Source organism: Jatropha curcas, chromosome 2 (assembly GCF_041381405.1).
Source record: "Jatropha curcas cultivar XTBG-Jc1 chromosome 2, XTBG_Jcur_1.0, whole genome shotgun sequence".
Lineage (NCBI taxonomy): Eukaryota > Viridiplantae > Streptophyta > Magnoliopsida > Malpighiales > Euphorbiaceae > Jatropha > Jatropha curcas.
Window position 1 is genome coordinate 13,746,368 of NC_143152.1, and position 9,132 is coordinate 13,755,499.

A 9,132-nucleotide genomic window follows, 5' to 3' on the forward strand; every position below is an offset into this window, starting at 1 on the left:
TATTCTTTCTATTGCTCTCTTGCTAACAAAACCCTAAGCTGTTCTGTGTTTCAAAAATCTCAACAATGGCCGAATCAAGTTCCACCTCCTCATCTGATTCCTTAACTGAGCAAGAACTTCAACTCCTAAAAAGGCTTTCAAAGAAATATGAGCAAAAGGAGTTGAAACAGAAAAAGCCAGAAGAGGAACCAGAGAAAGGAAAAATCGAAACTGCTACTTCAAAGAAACAAGTAGCTAGGGCACGCGACAAAGGTAAATCTGTCCTCTCACCATATCCTCTCATGCGTTCATATGTGATTGATTGGAAATTCTTTGGTAGTAATGAGTTTGATTTCAAGGAACTCTTTGAGCTTGAAGGATGGATGAGTTTCCTGTCGTTAAACCGACTGTGTTATGAAAGTTTAGTTAAAGAGTTCTACGGCTCTCTTAAGGTTAGTGGAATAGAGTCGATCTCTATAAAGCTTAAGGGTGAGATCAAAGCGTTGTCTTACGCTGACTTGAGCAAGATTTTTGATTTGCCAAATGCTGGGTCTAGGGTGACGAAAATTAAGGATATCACTAGGGTTAGTGAGTACAAAAAGGAAGACTTTGTGAAGAAAATTGTGAAAAGGGCTTCTGCTGACAAACAGGGCACTATTGAATGTTCAAATTTGACAGACAGTATGAAATGGCTATACAAACTAATTGTGCATTACATTTATCCCAAGAGTGCCTCACTCACATATGTGAATCAGGTTGAGTTGTGCATGATGTGGCACATAGTTGAGAAGAAGCCTCTCAACCTATGTCATATTATCTTTGACAAGATGCAGAACAACCCTAAGAAACTACCCTATGGAATGATACTTACACCAGTGTTTGAGTTTCTTGATGTTGATTCAAAGGAGAGTGATGGGTATAATGTCTCAAAACTAGACAGCAGGTCATTAAAAATGAAAGATGAAGAAGGTGAAGAAGAAAAAGAGAAAGAAGAGAAAAGAAAGGAAGGAACTAAGAAAGAAGAGAAAGGAAGAGAAGAAGCTGAAAAAGAAAAGTTAGAAAAAGAAGAAGTTGAGAAAGAAAAGAAAGAAAAAGAAGAGGCTGAGAAAAAGAAGAAGAGAGAAGACAAAGGAAAAGCTAAATTAGGAGAAACAAAGAAAGAGGAAAAGATAGAGGAAGCAGGAGAAGAAGAAAAGAAATTAGAAGAAGAAAAGAAGGAAGAGACAGAAAAAGAGAAAGCTGCTGAGAAGGAAGCAAAATTAGAAAAAGGAGAAGAAATAGAAGAGAAAAAGGAGTCTGGAAAAGTTGAAAAAGGAAAGAAAATAGAAGAAGTCAGTGATGCTGAGACAGAGAAGCTAGAATTAAGTGATGAAGAAAAGTCAACTGAGGTCAAAACAGAAAAAGAATATGAGCTCTTATCAACTCAAAGGAGTAGGGAAGCTATGCTAGGAAGAATGGAGAGAGAGATAATAGAAGAGCATAACAAGGAACTCGATGAGGCAATAAAGCATTGCAAGACTGTGATTGAACAGAATCAGTCTCTCATTGAGACCTTGGAAAGGATGAAAGATGTGAATGGAAGGAAATTAGCTACTCTGAAATTTAAAGGAACACCCTACACTCCTATCTCAGAGAAGCCAAAGAGGGTTAAGCACACTGCGGGTAAACATAGGACTCATGGAAGAAAGCCTCCATTGCACCCTTCTTCTAAACGGCCTGAAAGCTCTTCCGAAACTGCTCCAGCTCAGAATTTGAGAAGTTCTAAGAGACTTAGAACTGATCTCAAGCCTCTCTGATTTGTCTTTATGTGTTGTGAACAATTTTTTTTTGTCTTTGTAGGTAATATCGTTGGAATTCTGTTCTAATTTTTCTTTTATTAGAACTTATATGCATAAAATTTAGGGGGAGCACACGTTTTTATGTTTGCTAAATTTATTGGTTTTGTCATCATCAAAAAGGGGGAGATTGTTGGCTCAAGGGTCAAATTCTAATCTCGGAATTTTAATGATTAAAACAAAACAAATAAATTTAAATTATATTATTTGTGCTAATATTATTTTATGCAGAATTCTTATGGAAAGAAAACAAAAAAGGCAAGTCCTACAAAATCCATAGTGTGTGAAGATATTCGAAGACCTTAGTGGTTAGGTATTTAGGATACATTGTAGGATAGAGAGAAAATTCATCTATAAGCACATAAACTAATTTTTCTCTCATCAAAAATATTTTTCGGAAATTAGATTCTTCAAAATAAATTCTTTCATAAAAAATTTTATTTTCGAAAATATTCTTTAAAAATCAAAACGATTTAATTACCTAAAATTAAAGAGATTATGTCTCTAAACGATTTTGGTAATAAATCATATGTTTTCTTTTTCGGAAATTATCTTTCAAGATCTAAAAAATTTTAATTTATTCTCTTACCTAAAACGAAGGAAGATCTCATTTTTCGTTTTTAGTAAGTAGTATCTTTTCGAAAAAATATTTTCCAAATAAAATGCTTTCAAAAATCTTTATGTTTAAAGGAAAGGAAGATCGGCTTTTATTTTCTTACCAAAAGGATAAAACAAGTTTTTGATAACTAAGATTCTCATATCTTCTAAATAAGGAAAGCAAATATTCTGATTTCAAAATGAAATATCCACTTTCTAAAAACGAGAGTGAGAAATCTCTCTATAAAAAGGTGTTTTCACGCTTTGAACTAAGTGGAAGAAAGAGTTTTCGTTTTAAGAGTATTCACATATTGATCACATCTTTTATCTCTCAAAACTTACTCTTTACCCCCATTTTTCTTTTCATCTTTACACTTCACGTTTTTATCTTTAAAGAGAAAAGAATTTTTATCACTACTTTTGAAAAACGGTTCTGTGTTCTAAATGATTTTCTAATCTGAAAAACTGTTTTTCCTATGCTTATATGTGCATTTCTGTCTGTCTATTTAGATTTTGTAATCTATAAGAGACAGGTTATTATTTGATAAACATTTGTGTAATAGCTTAAGTGAGAAGCTATTGTGAAAGAGGTTATCAAGCGACCTTCTCCGTGAGAGAGATTCTAATGTTTTGAATTAAGTTTCTGTACTCTACCAAAAACAGAAAGGGTTGAGGTTAACTAGAACTTTTGGAAAATCTAGTGGGATAAAGGGTAGATCTAGGTGTTGATCTATTACCTTGTACTGTTGGTTTGTCTCTTACCCTTGAAAAGAGATACCATAGTTGAGGATCTCAAGATGAGTCTTGGGGAGTGGATGTAGGCGAGTTTGTGCCGAACTACTATAAATCACTGTGTTGATGTTTTTAATTTCTGAAGTTTTGCTTGATACTGCTTTATTCACACTTCTATTTATATTTTAGAAATACTAAAGTTGTTAATAAATTTGATGTTCTAAAACTGAAATAAGTCTTATCTTCTTTGAACATTAGAACTTTGGAATTCTGATAAGTGAATATACTAAGTTCTAAACAATTCTTCTATTTACAGTATATTTCACTACTTGGGTTTCTAATCAATTTTCTAAACCTAGTTAAAGCTCTGTGAAATAGTTCTAATTTCAATAACTGTCTCTCACACAGTCTTATATGATTTTCTAAACTTTATGAGGAAGTTCTAAATACAATAGCTTTCTGTCATAGAGAAGTTCTAATATTGAATAAGACATTGTGAAGCAGTTCTAATTAATAGCTGCACTTTGCATAGTCTGTCTATAGAACATTGTGAGGAAGTTCTAATCCATATTTTATTCTCACAAGTTTTCTATTTTTCCGCTGCACTTAGAATTCTATATTTTATTTTAAAATCTAAAATTTATTTTTTGAAAACCCAATTCACCCCCCTCTTGGGTTGTGCCATACATATACGGGACCCACACCATGTTATTCGTGACTACAAATTGTAATCTCTTTAACATCAGGATAATCCCTCCTTGTGGAGATTCTAGCAAAATGCCTACTCAGCTTGCTATGAGCTAAACCATTGCTTCCATCCTTTCTTTTCTATCACATTCAGATGTTCATTAGGAAAGTCAATCTCCCATTATTCATTGTCTTCCACTGGATGTGCTGCTAAAAAGTCTGCAACTGCTCGTCCTTTGACGGTTTTCTTTGTGGCATATTCAATATCAAATTCTGACAACAGGATTAGCCATCTTGCTTGCTTCCCCAATAGTATTGGTGTTCCATACAAATATCTGACGAGATCCATCCTTGATACTATGAACACCCAAATTTTGAGGCTCAAAGAGCCAGTTTTCTCGAACTGCAAGCAGTCCGGCCGGACCGCTTGACCGAAGGCCATTTTGGAAGTTTACCGAAAGTATGCCAATATGGTACTTGAAACGTCCGGGACGTTGCGAGGATCGCGGAACTGGTCCTGGAATTTTTTTCGGAGGTCCGGAGCTCCCGGAAAAGCCTCCGGAGCGAGAATTAGCAAAACCACCAGGCACGGCGGCCCAGCCGCTGGCTTCCGGCGGCCCGGCCACCGAGCTCGGCCGCCGAACCCCGGCGGCCCGGCCGCCGAAACAGTCTGATTTTTGCCTATAAAAGCAGCCTCCGGGCCTTCTGTTTTCCTCACTCAGTCTGTGTTGACGGACGCTCCTTCTCCCTTACGCTCCTTGCGATTCTTTACTGCTTTTCTGCATTTTTTATTTAGCTTTATTATTTTCTTATTTTGTTATTTGGTCATTTAAAATTAAATTAATTAATATTCCCTTAACGAGGAGCTTAACCTGGAGTTCAGAAGTGGCCGTCAATTAAATCAGGTACATGAACTAAACTCTGCCTATTTAATTTTATCACTTCATGCATGCTTCTCTTCTACTCCTAATAATTCTATAACTGCATAAATGCATTCATGACATCTTTAGGCAAATAAACTGCCTCAAATAAATAAGTTTAGGCTAAATGCCCGGTTAATAAATAATCGTGGTATTAAAGCCTAAATCCGACAATATTGGCTTAAAATACCTAAGTTAATTAATAGCTATGGTATAATCGCCTTTATTTCGAACAAATCTGGCTTAAGTCCAATTAATCGATAATTGTGGCTAAAAAGCTTTAATTCAAACACGTTTTTATTGGCAATAAAATTGCCTACATTACAATCCAGTTAGTCAATTTTTGGCAAACACATTGCCTATAAAATAGATTAACTACTTTCAGCGACAAATCGCTTAAATCAATCTTTTGGCAAAATGCCTAAAATTAATCAACTTATTTTGGCTAAAAGCCTTAAATCAACCATTTTGGCGACAATCGCCTAAATAATCATCTTTTGGCAAACAAATTGCCTAAATTAACCTTTTTGGCTAAAAGCCTTCAAATTAATCAATCTTTTGGCTAAAAGCCTTAAAATCAAGCATTTTTGGCGACACTCGCCTAAATCACAACATTTTTGGCAACAATTGCCTGAATTAATCTTTTGGCTTAAAGCCATTAAAATCAACATTTTTGGCATCAAATGCCTAAAAAAGTCAATCAATCTTTGGCAAAATGCCTAAACAAAATGCACAAAGCATACACACACTCATGCATAAAGCATCCCCATTTAAAGCCCTCTAAAAGAGGCCTATCAAACTACGTCGACTTTGATCTTCCATTCAAACGGAAGTACGTAGGCACGTTTGGGATTTAACCCCGAGCGGCAAGTCGAAATCACATAAACATTTTCATTGGTCCAATTATTTCATCTTACACCCTGCAAAGCATTCATTCATGGTTAGTTCATCAGCATGACATAGTCTCGGGATCCACCTCGGGTTCATAGACCATGCCTTAACCATTTGGGTTAATTAATCTAGCATTTAGGTTAATTAAAATTGGAGTCACTTAGGGTTTTTTCCTAGTTTACCCTAAAACAATTAAACAAGGTGGCGACTCACACATCACGTGCATTTCTTCCTTAGTCACATGCATTCACATGCATTGATATTTGGGGAGGGGTTCACAGTTTGGCGACTTCACTGGGGAACTGTGCAATCTTTTTGCATAAGTGGACTACAATTGCTGTGTAAACTAACTAGCAATTCTTTAGGGTTTTATTTTACTATGCTTTGTTTTGCAGGGTACCTTGACATAAATCGAGTGTTCTTTCTTTAAGAATGCTTGATGAGGGGAAATTTGAACTTAATTGACAAATTTGATTAAAACATTTAAATTTGTTGATTTATTTGCACGATTGAGAATCCTTTTCTCCATTGCATAAAAAATGAATTTCTTCTCCCTCTTTTCAAACTTCTGAGTCTGGATAGCAAGTAGCGCTGATCGGCAGGTCTCATTGATTATGTCGACGGATAGCCAAAGTGTCCTCCCTGTTACCGCAAACCGCCCCTAATCCTTTTGGGGGTGGCCCATGGGTATGCGTACCGTTGGACCCACGCGAAACTCTTTGTTTCACATGTGGTTAGGTATATCCATACTCAAGGTTCAAGGGTCCCTTATAAGCCGATTCTCTATTTGAGTCATAGCCTATAGAACCTATCCTTTAGGACTGTATGCACCCAATGATGTGAACCATACCATTAAATAGATTATGACGTGTTGTCATGCGCATTCACGACATATCATAAACATGGGGTAAACACAAAGAGAGCATGAAATACCCTTCTCATTCATGCACAGTTGGACAAAAGAGTCGATCTACATTAGTTACCCTGACACACCCACCACTGTACCTAATCCAGCTACCCTTATCCTTACAGGTACCCACAATCCGAGTGCCTACCCAAGTGCCAGTCACACCTACAGTGCTATCACCAGCTTCACCTACAACTCCAACAACCCTACCTGCACCAATGGCTTCACTTGCTGACATCCAAACCCTCATTGAACAGCTCGAGGCCAGAATGGAGGCCAGAATGGAGGCCAGAATGAATGAGGCATTGGCTACCTAAAGGATTGCCCTGATAGCTGAATTGGGTAATGGGAATGGTAATGGAAATGGGGCTTCGGCCGGGGGAAATGGACTTGCTGCTTCCAATCAGGGTCCTGTTGCTGAACCTACAAACCCTACCCTGAACTTGGATGATGTGCCCTCCAAAACTGCTTCTGAGCTGGAAGCTCAGAGAATGAGAGAGAAGCTAGAACTCCTGGAAAGATCTATCACTGCTCTCAAAACCCACAAGGAAGTGGTGGACATGGACTCCTTGTCCTTGTTCCCCGAGGCAAGATTGCCAACCAAGTTCAAGATGCCCAACATGGACAAATTCTATGGAACCACTTGTCCTAAAACTCATTTGAAGATGTACGTGGGTGCCCTTAACCCGTTTGGATTGAGCAGCGAGCTCCTTGCTCAGTTGTTCCAACAATCACTCACTGGTGCTGCTTTGAGGTGGTTTGTTAGCCTAGACCGCTCTAAGATGAAAACATGGGAAGACATCTGTAATGCCTTCAATTCACAGTACCACTATAACATGGAGGTGGATGTCACTCGAAGAGAACTAGAAACCACCAAGCAAAAAAGCAATGAACCCTTTTCCCCGTTCCTTACGAGGTGGAGGGCCAAGGCCGCCCAGATGATTAACCGGCCTTCTGAACAAGAACAGGTGGACATAATAATAAAGAACCTGCAACCTGTCTACCAACACCAACTACAAACCCAGTACCTACCAACATTCCAGTCACTCATTGCCACTGCTACGAAGGTAGAAGATCTGATTCAAATGGGGCAACTGAAAGAAGACTCAGGAACCTCAAAGTACAAGAAACCTAGCCAAGCTAGTAAAGTCCACGAAGTGGCAAGCATCACCCCCACTAACCCTTTGCGTGTGGGGAACATGAGAAATGGCAATCAGTCCAGAAGAACCTATACTGATCTCGGGATGCCAATCCTTTTGGTTTTCCGAGAGGCTGTCAAGGCCAACTATATCAAGCCCTTGGAAGCAAGGCCACCACCAAACCCATTACCAAGAAATTACAAAGCTGATGAATATTGTGAGTACCATCAGGGGTATGGGCACAAGACTGAAGCGTGTTGGACGCTTAAGAACCGTATCCAAGACTTGGTGGACAACGGCTCTATTATCCCAAGAAGTAAGCCAAACATTAGCACTAATCCCTTACTAAATCATGGGGTAAATGCTATTGTTGCCGTCCAGGAACTGATCGATCCTTTCGAAGTGTTCCTAGAAATGAATAACATCTATGTTTTGGATCTGAATGACCTAACCGAAGAGCTTGATGCTATAACCAGGAGCGGGAGACAATATGAACCATTAGTTTTGGACAAAATCCAAAATAAACCCTACCAGAGGGCAGAGGAGCTAAAGGAAGACCCGGTACTTGCACAGCTAAAAAAGACACAAGCTAAGGTATCAATCTGGGAACTTCTAGCATCATCCTTTCCTCATCGCCAAGCTCTTTGCAAGGCTTTGAGTCAACTTCAGACATCAGTGGAGATTAGCCCCGAAGTGCTAGTATCCACCCTTACCCGATTGTCTAAGATGCAGAGCATCGGGTTTTCTGATGACGATTTACCCAAGGAGGGAGGCAGTCATAATAACGCCTTGTATGTCACTGTCCAGACCAGAGACAAAACTGTGCCCATGGTTCTCATTGATAATGGGTCAGCACTAAATGTCTGCCCACTAAGGGTAGCCAGCTGTCTGGGGTTGGAGGAAACAGATTTCACTCCATCGGACCAAATAGTGAAAGCTTACGACAGTAACCGGAGGGAAGTGTTGGGGGTTGCTACGCTGAAGTTAACAGTTGGGCCGGCTGTGATGGAAGTCCCATTCCAGGTAATTGATGTACCGACTAGTTTCAATCTGCTTCTGGGCCGACCCTAGATACATCACACTAAGGCAGTACCCTCATCCTTGCACCAAAAGGTCAAGTTTCCCTATGAGGACAAGGTTATCACCATTCAGGGGGATGACTACAGTCAGCTCAAAAAGCCAAAGGGCCAGCCTCTCTTTGAGGTCAACCCTGAAACTGCCAACCTACCCCTCTCGGGATTTCAATATGACACTGTGCAGTTTATAGAGGGAAAGACTGCAAGCTCTTGAATTCTCTTTGATTTCGGGATGGTGCAAATAAACTGCATAGTGCCTCTGATGCTGAAAATGTCCTATCTGCCAGGAATGATTATGGCAAGATCAGGAAAAACATACCCCGCACTACAAGCCTGGGAGTGTCCGGTGAATGAGGGGACCTATGGACT